The sequence below is a fragment of the Hippocampus guttulatus genome, chromosome 17, assembly GCF_054856545.1.
Source record: "Hippocampus guttulatus isolate MCC_2025c chromosome 17, RoL_Hgut_1.0, whole genome shotgun sequence".
In the NCBI taxonomy this organism is placed as follows: domain Eukaryota; kingdom Metazoa; phylum Chordata; class Actinopteri; order Syngnathiformes; family Syngnathidae; genus Hippocampus; species Hippocampus guttulatus.
This window is the reverse complement of record NC_141277.1, coordinates 14,615,914-14,631,444: the sequence shown is the minus strand read 5'-3', so window position 1 is coordinate 14,631,444 and position 15,531 is coordinate 14,615,914. Positions and strand designations below refer to the sequence as shown.

At 43.9% G+C, this 15,531-nt stretch overlaps 1 pseudogene; it reads left to right on the top strand.

Moving 5' to 3' along the window:
* The first annotated feature begins 575 nt into the window (after nt 1-575).
* Nucleotides 576-14,495, top strand: LOC147192208 (tubulin--tyrosine ligase-like protein 12; annotated as a pseudogene).
* Nucleotides 14,496-15,531: the final 1,036 nt, after the last annotated feature.

The window sequence follows — 15,531 nt, the reverse complement described above, 5'->3', positions numbered from 1 at the left end:
GGAAGAAAAATATTTTATTTATTCTAGATTAAAATATTTTTTTTTTTTAGGTAATCGACTGAATTGGTAATCTGCATTTTTTTTCAACAAACAAACGAGGCTAATCGAAGATCCTCCCCTACATGCAAAGCTTGTCTTTCCAGAGCTCGCGACTGTGACCAAAATGGTTGAACATTCCACACGTTTTTTTTTTTTAGTGTGCACAAGAATGAATTTCATCTGGTCGCGTTCGTGTGAGTGGCTAACAATACAGTCAGGCACGGTGCTCGGCATACGCTGATCACGCACTACGCATAGGTCACCCACAACCTGGGGGGATGGGGGCGCACCAAAAAAATAATGAAAATCAAGCTCGTAAAAAAATCATATTACCGCAATATATAATAATAACAACATATAATATTTATTATTTATTATTTTTGTGAACTTTTTCAAACATTAATATTGACCTGTCATTTTGTCAAATCAAGCAAAACTGACAAATACTCAGATATTGTTCATTTTTGTTAGGGGTGGTGCGGGTGGTGCGGGTTTTGTGGTCACCGAAGGTTTGTGACCAACCTCCGGTGACCACAATGGCTTGCGCCGATCCTGAACATGGTCATTGTATTTGACGTTGTGGTTGAAAGTCATCCTCTTCTTCAGCCTTCAATTTGACCCCCAATTTCTCCATTTTGTAATCCGAAAATGCATTCATTTCTGAAAATCACACCGTCCAAAAGCCAAAAGTCAAATTCACCCAGAATATTTATGCACTTGTATTTTCTCGAAACAAATTACTGAATGATTTTAATTTTACAGATGAAATAATCCGTGACTTTGCATACAGCGAGGTGGACCCGCTGCTTCGACAGTGCCGTTTGTTACCGTGGATATCGGCTGACCTTTAAGGGGTGTGTCCAAAAATTACAGAGCCAGCAGATTTGTATTATGAGGTGAGGACCATGACTGTATTCATACATAAGGTTTTTTTGGATTGTGGAAAAATCTTCTTTTCTCCAAGTCCCATTCTGTTGAATTCTGGGTTCCTCACTGTTGCGTCTGTGCCATAATTTAGGCTGTTTTATGGGAGAACAAAGAGCAACTTCCTGTGGAAATTCATCCCCCCGCACCACCCAAGGGCCAAATCCTAAAGTTTGTATTTTCATATGAGAAAACCGTTTGATTTTTGATCCCCCCCCCCCCCTGCCACCCCCCCCTTGTTTTTTACGCGTTGTTTGTCTCCAGGGTGTACTCTGAAATGTCGCAAGTGATTAAACACTTGACGCGTGCTGGTTTTGAGCTGACGGAGAATGAGGAGGAGGCGGATGTCATTTGGAGCTACAACCACATCAAAGACTACAGGTAAGAAGAGTAGTTCCCCCGATTTCATCGTGTACCCCAAAAATAGACACCTTGATCTACATTCTGGCAATTGGAGGCATTTTTTTTAAGTTGACAAATTTGTGACACCAATAGCATGAATGGCACAGCAAAATACAATATCCTAGTTGTCAATGACGAACGATTATGTCAAAGTGATACTTTCGAGAAGCTTTCTCATAGCTTGTCAGTTGCATTTATGGTTGACATTGAAGTGAGCAGAAGTCATAGTCGAAAGACTGATTGAACCATCAGATTCCGACATGATACACACATGGACAAAATCGTTGGTACCGCCCCCCTTCATGAAAAAAAACCCATAGTGGTCACCGCAATTGCTTGAATCTGACTAAAGTAGTCATAAAAATGTAATGAAAATTAGCCACCTGAGATTGCTTTTGAATTGGGGTTCAACAGAAAAAAAAATGTCAACTTAATGAAACAGACCTGGTAAAAAAAAAATGATGGCCACCTCAACTTAATATTTTGTTGCACAACCATTAGAAGCAATCCTTAGTGAGCATTGCAGTTTCTCCGAAGGAATTGATTTGGCATATCGATATTTTACACATAACCGCAGTCAGGGTTTGTTTAAATAAAGTGGCAAATAGATAAATAAAGTTACAGCTGGGCCACAATATAAGTTTATAATGAACAAAAGGTTTTACTTTTTGGTTTTAAATGGCTTACATAAACTAGAATCTCGCATCGCATTGTGGCCGAAGCTTGAATTCTGGTCAGTTCTTGCGCCTTTTGCTGGCTGTAATTTGGAATTTTCAAAACATTCCTCAGTAGCACCCTTAAACTTTTCGACAAGTCTGAGAATGAATTTCACGCCATCATCGACGAGTGTTCTCTGCCATCTCCACTTCAAAGATGACTGCTTTCTCAACCGGTCTGCTTATGATCAAGGATTTGCAAAAAAAGTAAGTGTGATTTTTGGATAGATGATGATGATTTTGTCAAAGCATAGCTGCCAACTCTTGTGGAATGAACAGTAGCATAGCTGCCAACTCTTGTGGAATGAACAGTAGAAGGTAGCGACGTTAGCCGAAAGCTAACTCGAGAAGCTAGCAACGTTGAACAGAAGCTAGCAACGTTAGTTTTCGGCTCGAGGCAAACGAGCTAATGATTTTGTCAAAGCATAGCTGCCAACTCTTGTGGAATGAACAGTAGAAGGTAGCGATGTTAGCCGAAAGCTAACTCGAGAAGCTAGCAACGTTGAACAGGAGAAGCTAGTGATAGCGACGTTAGTTTTCGGCTCGAGGCATACCCTAATCGATGCTATTCATATCAGCGATGAGTAATGTTAAAGAATTATTCCGCTAGAAGTAGTAGTAGAGCATTGTTGAGGAATTTCACCTTGCTATGAGAACTATTGATACTAGTCTCTGTCCTGAACATCTGCTGAAGTACTTAAAACAAAGAACGTAAGATCTTATTTCCCCTTGGTTAATTAACAGCCCCCCGAGGGTTTTCTTGCCTCCACCACCTCGTAAAAGTCCCTGAAGGCTGTCAAGTGCCCTCAAAGAGGAACCCTAATCTCAAGATCTGTGACCAGCGGCAGTGGTCTATACTTTGTCATCATATCAAGATCGAACTTTGCTTGGCCTTCTTTGTCTCTACTTTTTACGTAGTTAGGTTTAATGATTATGGTGTTATTCCTCTCTGTTAGTTGTGTATGTTCAGACACTTGAAAGAAACAATGTAGAATGCTGTTGAAGGCATTTCCTGCTCACTGTTTTTAGAATCACCTTTAGTGCCCTCGAACCCCACCACTTTAGGGCCCCCCCTCCACAGGACATGTTTAACATCAAAAGAGGAACTGTTATCTCAAGTATCTGTGTTCCTGCCATCACACCAAATGGTGGGTAGTGGTGGTCTGGTCTCACCTCACCGCTCCCAACTTCTTCCAGCCACACCGGGTCAGATGACATGTTACTTTCTTTGTTTCGGGGATTTGCATGAGAGGCGTACCTCCCCGCCTCTCATTATCATATTGTCTCTATATAATCTCATGAATGTGTTTCTTTGACGCTTCCTGATGAAATCCGAGACTCACAGGAGCCCGAATCGATTCGTGTTGCGTTGTGATAAACTGAAGAAAAGACAACGTGGTGTTGGGTCTTTTTCCACCTTATAGAGAGATAAACGAACCTGTGTCCAAGGAGGGCTAAGAACAATTTGACAGCTCCCATTCCTCAACAAATGGCGTCACGAACAGGGTCTCTCTGGAAAAAGACCGACACCGGTTTCAGGACCTTCAGACTCAGGCAGTAACCAAGGAGCGCTCCACTATAACCAGGTAAGACACACCTGTTCCTGTTATTACGGGCAAAGTGTCAAGATTTGGCTTATGTCCAATAAGGACCGATCAAATCAAACTGCTCTGAACCTGAATGTGTTGAACCAAGTATAGTGATTGGATCTTGTAGGTGGCAAATAACAAATTGATAATGAGTTCTAAGGGATTTAAATGACTATGGAAAAAGGAAGTACTGTACAGGAAAAAGGAATTAAAGAGTTGGTGTGAGGTATATTCCAAACAATATACCGTCCAAAATTTGCCACTGAGTAGTAGATAACTGAATTGGCACAGTTATTGAGTCACCAAGTCGGCGGTTTAAATTAGGTAGAACCGTTGAGATGTAGGTTTGGCTAGTAGCTGACGAGCAAAGACCATACTGAGTCAATAGGCAATTAAAAAATTAGTGGTTAATTGCTGACACAGGTCCAGGTAACTTTTATTATTCTGGATGCTGTTAAAGTATAGGACTGACGACTGGAGATCGGGGTCTAGGTAAACAGCTGTATTTTTAGGGCAAGTTAGGGACAGCTCCATTGTTACAATTGGAGATTTACGTGACGTCACACGGTCCATAAGGGAGTATATTGGACGGTGAGTATGATAAAAACATGGTGAACTGTAAGATGGACGGAAGGCCTGAAGGCAAGAAAATGGTTGAAATACCGTCTGGTGGTAAGTAGGAAAGAAAGGAAGGCATTGCGCAGAGAGAGAAAAGGGCGAATGCACTGCGCAGAGGGGTAAGTAAAGCAAGAAAACAAGGTTTTAAGAATAAATTGTAAGAATAAGACAATAGTTTGAAATATAAAAAGAAAAAGCTAAGTGAGATTCAATTCGAGCTATAATACTAATAATACATTTTATTTGTGGGCGCCTTTCGAGGAACTCAAGGACACCTTACAACAAGCAGTTAAAATCACGAATACAATGTTAAAAACAACATCAAATAAAATAAGAAAAAATACAACAACAAAAAGAATAATGGCTTTATGGTCCGAGTGAATAGGCTTGTCCAAACAGATGTGTTTTGAGGCTGGATTTGAAATGTGTTAATGAGTCTGTATTACGAAGGTCAGCGGGGAGTGTGTTCCAGAGCTGGGGAGCAGATCGACTGAAGGCTCTGTTTCCCATGGTGACGAGGCGAGCAGGGGGGACAGAGAGAAGGAGAGAGGAGTAGGAACGAAAAGAGCGGACAAGTGTAGGAATGTGGATGAGGTCAGATAGGTATGGAGGGGCTAGGTTATGGATGGCTTTGAATGTGTGGAGTGAGAGAAGAGCGGAGCCGGTGGATGTTTCTATGATGATAATGTGCAGAACGAGTGATGTGGTTCATATGTGAGGGGAAAAGAGAGGGTCAAGTTGACAAGTAGAGGTTTTTATATATATTGCATTTCATGGGCGGCTTGACCACTGCCTTCGACATCGGAAAAAGAAAAAAAATGAACAAACAAAGTAACTCCGACAAAGTTATGATAAACAAGGCAGCGATGATGCCTCCTCCACCGCATGGGGTGAGGAGCGCTAAATTTACGACCCCACTACAAGCGCCGAGTGGCCATTTGAACATAGGCGAGGAAAGGGGGATAACACATACTAGCCATTTTACTGGCCCCCACCCGAATCCATTGTGTGCCAAGCTTCCCCCTGATCTGCCCAGGGTGGTTCATAAACAATTGGTAAAATTAGAAAAATGTATGCAAATTAAACAGGATAATGAGAGCATGAGTGTTTGGGATACAACCACTTTTATAACTAAGGAGACTGAATTGATGAGGCAAATGTTGCTGGATTTGCCTAAAATTGACTATGACATACAGTTATGGGCAATAGACTGGCTTAAGAGTAAGTATTTACCCAAAGAGATTATGGACCTTTTAGAGGGAATAGCCTCTTGCAAATTTACTAGGTTGAATAATAGAAAATCAGACGCGCTGAGTTCCCTTTATCCAACAACATTGGGTCCTCTACAACAATTGGCGTTTGAATTGTTATCTGAGGTACACCCAATGACTTATTTGGTTAATTGTATAGATGCTTGGGTGACTGCAACTGGGAAGGACCCCAATAGTTATCCATTGAATCAAGCTTTGTTCAGGCAAGCAGTGCTGGGGGGTTGTCCGTCTGATGTGCAGAAAATGATGACTAACTCTCCCACTCTCCCCACTTCAGATGACGTGAACTGGCAAACTCATTTCCTATATTATGTGCAGCAATCTCGAATGAGAGCCGAGGAAGAGACTGAGAAAACATCCAAGCTACAGAACAACTCTTTGAGCCCACGAATAGAAGAGGCTAAGAGAGCCACCAGTAATGCATGCAAAAAAGAGAAACTTGGGAGATCTAATCAAATGTCAATCAGTGTCTCTCAACAGGCTCCACCACGGCTGATCACACCCCCACTGAAGCTCCAAGCCCCACCTCAACATTACGACCTGCCCACAAGGCAGGGCCGAGACGCATGGCTGGGGGGAGGTCCGAGACGGGAAGGTGGGCGTGGACGAGGAAGTCACGGGAGCCAAGCTGGCTGTTTCATTTGTGGTGATGTGAATCATTGGACACGGAAATGCCCGCACCGCCGGCACCCACCTGTTCATCAATCAGGCTATGATCAACAAGGCCCGACTCCTCCTCCACAAAACCAACAACAATGACAGGATACGGCACCCCCACATGGACAATACCCATCTGCTCCATGGGTAACCGAATCCCCAACACTGCTGGCCTCACTGAAAGACTGTCATGAACTTGAACATGCTGGACCACACTTGCTCCCAATGCCTGCTGATACAAGGCTGACTGTTGCTAAAGTAAGCCGATGACCCACCACTGAACTCTGTCTTCCAACAGTATCGGCTTTGGTCTCCTTAGACTTCCTCCATATGACCTTACCATCCGCTGATCGGTCCTTCCCACTGCACAATGCTTTTGACAAACTAGAGAATGTAATTTATCGCATGGCCTGGTTGGATGAAACACAAGGCAAATTATTTAATATTCCCTCCTCCTCAATTATTGTAGGTCCTGAAGGGTGTGGCAGCCAGAGTGGACCTGTCAGAGGATCTCATCTCATTGACTGGTATCTAGGCCTGACATGGCCGCGCTGCACGTACTGTTTTTGCCGTCTACTCAACTATACAAGAATTCTCGTTTGTACACATTTTTCTGTAATCGATTTAGCTAAGGTTGTTCCATATACCACTTTCAGGATCGTATAGGGACTTTTCTCATTCTCTCACCTTGGAGTTAGATTACGCTACACTCGTTTGCCCCACGTTTTCAATTTTGTCTTCTGGAATTTGTATTCAAGTGCTTAAACAGCTACTCTACGCTTTCCGACCTACGGATGGCGTTGTACTTGTTCGGTATGGTAATGTTCTTCTCGATGCATCATCTAAGATTTGCTGTTTGGATGCCGCAAGGTGGCTCCTTTGACGTTTGGCTTTTTGCAGTTTCAAACTATCGCATGGAAAAAATTACAATGCGCTCTGCCTTTAACTTTTAGGGGAGATTGAACACATCAGAAGGTACAGCGATGCCGGTTTCTTTTGTGCGGCCTGATTTAGCTGATTTACTTGGATGTTTCCGAAAAAGAAGGCTTTGTTTCTATAGTTCTTTTTCAGAAAAGAGAGGGGAACGTGAATGACAGGAACATGAACAACAGGGAAGTAAAAGACTAATTTTGATGAATTCTGACATACGTCAGCATGCAATTGGACCCAATTGAACAAAAACATTCAGCATGCATCAGATATGCGGCAGCACGAGGCAAAACTTTACAATAATTTTTTTTTTAAAAACTGCCACAGGAACATCGATTCAACATAGCGTGAAGAAAAAAACTTAGAGAGGCTCTGCTAAAACCAAAAGAAGTAGTTATTAAATGCAGGGCACATATTAGAAGGACTTTTCCCACGTAAAAGTAGGAAATGACAAAGCAGACTAGATGACTAAAGAGACAGCAGAAGACGACTTGAGTTGGTCAAGTGATGGTAGTGGAATCAAAAATGGGAAAATGTATGTTTTCCAAAATAACAACCTTATTTCAGACCAAGAGAGGGTATCCCGGAGGAGAAGAACTAACCGGGTAGCCAGGGATGAGACTGGTTTGTATTGGCATGAAAGTGATGGGCGTCCAGTCCTGTCGGCAACTAAATTAAAGACTCCAATTTGGGAGGCATGGGTTATTCATCTGCAATTCAAGGTAAGCTCGAACCAACGAATCAGAGGCTTATATCAAAAACTCCGATAGTGATGACCTCAGAGAAATTAGATTGGGATGAGGCGCTACCACTTGCGGTTCTCACCATGAGGTCCACCGTTAAGTCCACCACGGGTCTCACACCTTTTAAGATGGGACGTGACCGGGAGTTCCCCGCTCCATGGCAATCCATGGACCCGGGCGCTCTTCAACAAATGATTCCCCATGAAGCAGACAAGGAGTCATTGAGTGTTCTCGTCTCCTATTTTCAGGAGCGGACGAGACTCCAGGGTGAACACCCCATGAAACCACAGATGTATCCCGAGCATGTGTATCTGGGGGTCCTACAGCGGAAGTGGCACCAGCCGAGATGAATGGGACCACGCAGAGTGACACAAAGGACCCATCATGCTGTCTACCGGGAAGGAATGCGTCAGCCCCAAGAAGCATCTCCAACTTCAAAGTGACATTCGGAAGGACGACTGGCCGTGAAACCAAGACAAAGTTCTCAGGGGGCCCAGAACTAATAACATATCTTTCTGATTATACAGGTTTGGAACGTTTTGCGATCAGCGTTGCTACCGCGTAACTCGCCGCTGTGGTGTTCTCGTTTGACTCTCGAGCGCTTGCAAAATACTGCTGCTGTGAGATTAAATGAGCTTCAAACTGCTTCAATTTCTCGATGCGTTCCTTGCCTGTAATCATGTCGTACATGTCAGCGTGTCTTGTTTGGTAATGTCGCTTGACATTATAATCTTTAAAAACAGCCACTGTCTCTTGGCAAATGAGGCAGACACAGTTGTTGCGTATTTCAGTGAAGAAATAGTCCAATTTCCATCCATCCTTGAATTGTCGTCCCTCGCAGTCAACTTTCCTTTTTCTGTTGATTGTCGCCATTTTAGTAAACTGGGAGGTTAATATGTGCACGGAGTGATGTCTCGTTGACTCGTGAGTGACCTCTAGTGTCTAAATGCTATTACTCATTTAGCCACTAGAGGGAAGCAGCACTCTATGAAACATCACTCACCAGTCTACGAGACCTCACTCAATGCAACACGTTTCCCATTGCGCCCAACCTGCGGGCCAGTCGGCACAGATTTTATGAAAGAGGCCGAGGGCCGGATGAAATTTGACCGCGGGCCAAAGGACTTTGGACATGCCTGGTCTAGAGAGCAGCCCAGGACAGAACTGGCCCTCCTGACCAGTCGCTCCAGTCTCTTTCTGTCCCGGGCCGAGATGCTGCCTGACCAGCAGACAATGCCATAATGGATGGCCAAAGCCACCACCGAGTTATAGAAAGTCTTAAGGAGTGACCCCTGAACCCCAAAAGACCTCAGTTTCCTGAGTAGGAAGAGTCGGCTCTGTCCTTTCCTAATCAGGGCGTCTGTGTTAGTAGACCAGTCCAGTTTATTGTTTAGAAGAACACCCAGGTACTTGTAGGAGGTCACCCTCTCTATGTCCATACCCTGGATTTTCATCACTGGAGGTGAGGACTGTTTCCTGCAGAAATCCACAACCAACTCCTTAGTTTTCCTAGGGTTGATCTGGAGGTGATTCTGCTGGCACCAGTCCACAAAGTCCTTTGTCAGTCCCTTGTACTCCCGATCGTCTCCCTCTGTAATGAGGCCTACAATCGCAGAGTCATCAGAGAACTAGAAAGGTGGCAGTTTGGAGTGGTGTGTCTGAAGTCCGAGGTGTAGAGGATGAACAGGAATGGAGCCAGAACAGTCCCCTGCGGCGCTCCAGTGCTGCAGAGAAGCCTGTCCGACTCACAGCTCTGTACCCTCACGTACTGCGGCCGGTTTGTGAGGTTCTGTAATCCATGCTGTGAGGTGGTGGTCCACTCCAGTGTTCTGCAGTTTGTCACCCAGTAAAGTGGGCTGGATGGTGTTGAAGGCACTGGAGAAATAAAAGAACATGATTCTCACAGTGCTCCCAGCCTTCTCCAGGTGTAACAGCACTGAGTGGAGGAGGTAGATAATGGCGTCCTCCACGCCGATGCCAGGCTGATAGGCAAACTGCAACGGGTCCAGTGCGAAGCTCACCAGCGGTCGAAGGTAGGCGAGGACGAGTCTCTCCAGCGTCTTCATCAGGTGAGACGTCAGCGCCACCGGTCTGTAGCTGTTCAGCTCCTTAGGGTGGGGGTTCTTGGGTACTGGGACCAGGCACGAAGTTTTCCACAGCTGTGGAGCTCTGCCCAGCTTCAGGCTCAGGTTGAACATGTGCTGGACAATGTCACACAGCTGGTCAGAGTAGGTCCAGAGGAGCCGGGAACTGATCTTGTCCGGACCTGCTGCGTTCCTCACATTAATCTTCCTCAGTTGGTTCCTCACCTGCTCTGTTGTGACGGACAGGCAGGAACCAGGTGACAGACTGGGTTGTTGTGAGCTGGTCGAAAGAGGAGGGGGAGGAGAAGAAGTCCTCAGTGAGAGTGGGTGCAGCTGGTGGTTGAGGGGAAGGGACAGACGTCTGGTCGAACCGGTTGAAAAAACGGTTCAGTTCATCTGCCCAGTCCTTGTCCTTCTCAGTCAATGTCTTTGGGCTGTTGTGACCTGAGATGGTTTTCAGGCCCCTCCAGACACCAGTGACATTGCTGGCCTGTAGCTGGTCCTCCAATTTCCTCCTGTATGTCTTCTTCCCCTCTCTGATCTTTCTTCTCAGCTGGATCTGCACGGCCTTCAGCTCCTCTCTGTTTCTCGACATAAAAGCCCTCTTCTTCTCCTTCAGGAGGGCCTTTATGTCGGGATTAATCCATGGTTTGTTGTTGGAAAAACACCGCACAGTTCTGGTGGGCACGGTGTTCTCCTCACAGATGTATGTAGTCCGTGATGGTGTCAGTGAGTGCATCAATGTCCTCCCCACAAACCTCGCTGTAGAGCTCCCACCTGGTTGTGTCGAAGCAGTCCCGCAGAGCATCTTAAGCTTCCGTGGACCATTTCCTGACCATTCGGGTCACAGCTGGCTGCCTGTACACCAGGGGTTTGTACACAGGCTCGAGAAATACCAAGTTGTGGTCTGCTCTTCCAAGAGGGGGGAGGGAGTGGGGTGTATATGCCTCCTTGGTGTTGGCATAAAACAAGTCCAAAATTTTATTGTCTCTAGTGGCACAGGTTACATACTGCGTGAAGGTTGAAAGGGAGGACGACAGAGAGACATGGTTGAAGTCCCCAGAGATGATCAGCAGGGCGTTGGGAGACTGTGCTTGCAGCCTGTTCACGACAGTCATCAGGGCATCACACGCTGCATCGCCATTAGCCGACGGGGGGACGTACACTGTACAGCTATGACGTGTGAGAATTCCCTCGAGAGATAATGGGGCCTGAGGCTAATGGCTAGCACAGTGGTGGGCAAACTACGGCCCGCGGGCCGAATCCGGCCCTTTGGTCTTTTTAATCCGGCCCGCCGAAGGTTGGTCCACAATTAAGGTTCGATGTGAATGATTGCATTCATTTCAATTGGACTTGTAATGACAGGCATTTCACCGCCAGGTGGCGCATTGACTTGAAGTTGCAGAACACGGGGGGGCGGGGCAATCTTTTCGACCACCTAGTACCTCTGTATCGCTCTACTTCTACTGGTCTGATCACAACCCATCTGCAGCGATGCACAGGCTAAAATAGGTCATCAACAACACTTTTGTCATTTAAAAAAAGTATATTAATGCCGTACTTTCATGCTTTTGTTCTGTTGATGTTTGATATGGACTGTCAACAAATGAAGGGTTTTTTTAATGTATCATAGCTCGTGCTGACCTGGCCCTTCTGTCAAATTTTTAAAGTCAATGCGGCCCCCGAGCCAAAAAGTTTGCCCACCCCTGGGCTAGCAGCTCAATGTCCCGGCTGCAGAGTTTTTCTTTGATCGTGATATGCCCCGGATTGCACCATGAAGCACCTAAGATTTCCTTAGACAAATGTGCAATTTACTTTTATCATTCACATATATGTATTGCAACTGATCCCACTGACTGTACAAAGGCACAAAACCATAACAAGTAATTGGTATTGAAAAATATAGTAATGCACTTTTAAGATTAAACGAGATTTATAAAGAAATGAATTTTTAAACCATTTACACAAGCATATAAAATCTAAATGTAATCCCTGCCTACACCTTACAAACTCAGGAGAGTGCTATAATATAAGATAAGATAAAATAAGAAAACATTTATTAGTATCGCAATGGAGAAATTCCCAATTCACAGCAGCAAAGTTATGAAAGTAAGAAGTAGAACAACAAAATATAGGAGCTGCTGGAAAGGCAGCCAATATGTGTAAAGAATAAAGTATTCACATGTCCTTGATAGCGTCTGCTGTGTTGGGTCTGTCTCTGACAGACTGAGGCTGCTGTTGTCTTCTTCTTTGATCAAAACAATGTTGTCTTTTCCTCTGATCAAAACAGTGTGTCCCTATAGCGGATATTCCATGAATTGCACCTTATTAAAAACGTTCTTTCTGTGTCTTTTATGCATTTTTTCACTTTTAAATTATCCTGCGGGCCGGATCAAACCTCCTTGCGGGCCAGTTCCGGCCCCGCGGGCAAGATGTTTGACACCTCTGGTCTCGGCACACAGCATTGAGTCCAGGATGGTCGGTGATGCAGTCCAGCACCTGATTGAAAGTGTTCCTCTCCTTGTCGACGTACAGTCACTACTTTTTGAATTTCATGGCAGCAAACACATTTAACTGCTGTAGGCATTTGCTGGCATTTACCACAAGTACACCTGAAATTAAAAAAAAAAAATTTAAAAATACTGAGCGATGACAACATCAGCATAAATTTTATTAAACAAGCGTATTGCTCACAGTTGTCACTGGGTGGTACCACCGCACTACGGTTCACTTACATTACGGAATGTCCTGCCATACTTATTTGTCCATACTTATTTGTCATGTCCTTGTTTATGATGATACTAATGCAGCGTGTTATACCGGAGACAAATTCCTTGTGTCTTCTACATACTTGGGCAACAAAGACGATTCTGATACGATACCCATCAATCAATAATTATGTTGTTTATGAAAACATTTGATTCAAAATATACAAGTATATGGATGGAATACTCTACAAAAGTAATTATAAAAATCTCTCAAGTACACGTCAAAAAATTATTTGCTAAAAAGAATACTCAAGTACCAAGTAGGCTAACTGCTTGAACATGAAGTCAGATTTTTTTTTTTAACAATGTCATCAGATAGACAAAAACATAAAATTATGTGCCTGCATCTTCAAATCATAAAAATAATACCAGCCTATATATTACCAATCTTGTGATCTCGATGGGTCTTGTCTCCATTCCATGTCAGGTCGGCTCATATATGTAAGGTTCAACATGGAAAATTCCAACCTCCTCTTCTTCCTCCAACTCTTCAAAAACTTGGATATCCTCACTTGCGTCCGATCGATCGCTTGTATCGCGGTTTGAATCATTGTTTGAAATGCTTTGCATGTGGCTGTATGGAGCTCTGCCATCGCTGTTCTCCATGTGACGTATCACTTCCAGGTTCCTCCCCTTTCAGGCTGGAACTTCGGAATATCGATTATTTTGTCAAATATACAACATATAGATTATTTTTTCATGCTTTATTTGGTGGACAATGTTTAAGTACTTTCATTGTGACCCTATTTGGCATTTCATGAAATGACTTCACACTTGGCCTTTAAGTGCCTCAACATGGCCCAGAGCTGCGAGGGTCCTTTTATTGCTTTTTACTGATGTCAGATTCAAGTTTTTCAGTGATCATTGTGGTTTTTCTTTGGGTGTCAATAATATGTCGTGGGTTATTAAAGGGAAACATTGGACATACTCTGACTGTTAGAGTGATACATTTTCTATTGAAGGGCTTCCACAAAGAGCCTTACCAATAACATTATTTCCTGACAGAAAGTTCAGCATGGAGTGACCTCATGTGATGCTGAATCAGTTCCCCTGTGAGAACCTCATCACTGTGAAGGACTGCCTTGCTGCCTTGGCCCGGAGAGTGACGAGTGCTTCAGATGTGATACCGATGACCTTCAACCTCCATACAGAGCTTCCACAATTCATAAGACACTATTAAGATCAACAACAAAGTTTTTTTGTTATTTTTTTAAATAGCAATCAAATACCAACAAAAGAATGGAATGTATAAACATCAGAATCTTCAACAAACATCTATAATTTTGAAAAGTAAGGCCAAGTAAACCTAACTAGCTTAATGCTAACATATAACGAGAAACGCTATTGACGGACGAAGGGAAATGAGTGTTAATATTACAGCGATGATACCCTTCAAAGAATACTCACAGGCATGTAGAACTGCATTGTCACCCTTTGGGAGCGACAAGCTTTATTGCCGGTTAGTTGGGGACCTTCTCTGACTTGCCTTCTTGTGGTTATTTATGTTCCGACTCTGCCCAGGAGACTTCAGTGGAAGTAGAATATTTAATTCACAAGACTCTTCCCAGCCGCTGGCAAATAATAAATAAAAAAAGGTGGCTATATTTTATTTATTTATTTGTTTATTGGTATTATTTACAACCAATCTGAGATTTGTTTTTGATATTAGGGGCCAAGATAACCACTGGATATGTAAGCCGTGGAATCTGGCCCATGGAATGGACATACACATCACCAACAACCTGAACGAATAATAATAATAATACATTTCATTTTTAAGCGCCTTTCACAACACTCAAGGACACTTTACAACCAAGAGCAAATAATAAAACAACAGATTAAATTATAAACAAAGAAGAGAAAGATTTAAGGTGGATATGCAAATCTGAATAGGTGGGTTTTGAATGTGGAAAGAGAGTCTATATTACGAATATTGGGTGGAAGTGAGTTCCAGAGTTTGGGGGAAGAGCGGCTGAAGGCTCTGCACCCCATTGTACTGAGACGGGCAGAGGGTAGAGAAAGGTGGAGGGAGGATGAGGACCTGAGTGAGCGAGAGGGAACGGAAATTTGAAGATCTGACAGATTGGGGGGGGGGGGGCAAGGTTATGGATGGCTTTGAATGTATAGAGAAGTAATTTGAAATTAATTCTAAATTTGACAGGGAGCCAGTGGAGCTGTTGGAGGATGGGGGTGATATGATGGAAGGAGGGGGTTCTCGTGATGATCCGGCCTGCTGAATTCTGAACAAGTTGAAGTTTATGGAGGAATTTGTGATGGACACAGAAGAGAAGTGAATTGCAGTAGTCGATATGGGCGGTGACGAGACTGTGAAAAAGGATAGCAGTGGTGTGAGGAGTGAGTGAGGGACGGAGACGGTTGATATTACGAAGGTGGAAATGTGCGGACCGGGTAATGTTTTTGATGTGGGAGTGGAAGGATAGTGAGCTGTCAAAGATGACACCCAGGCTCTTCACCTGGGGGGAAGGAGATACAGTGGAATTATCAATTTTGAGGGAAAAACTGTCGGCTTTGTGTAGAGTAGATTTGGTACAGACGAGGAGGAGTTCTGTTTTATTGCTGTTTAGCTTGAGGAAATTGTGAGTGAACCAAGATTTGATTTCTGAGAGACAGTGAGACAGGAATGAGGGTGTGAGGGAGGCGTCGGGTTTGCTGGAGAGGTAGAGCTGGGTTTAACATTTGATTAATATCTTTGGTCCTCTAAATACTGTCACTTTAGTAATGACTGAAAAGTTAAGAAAAGAAAGAGGAATGCTATATTCCCTTTAAGCA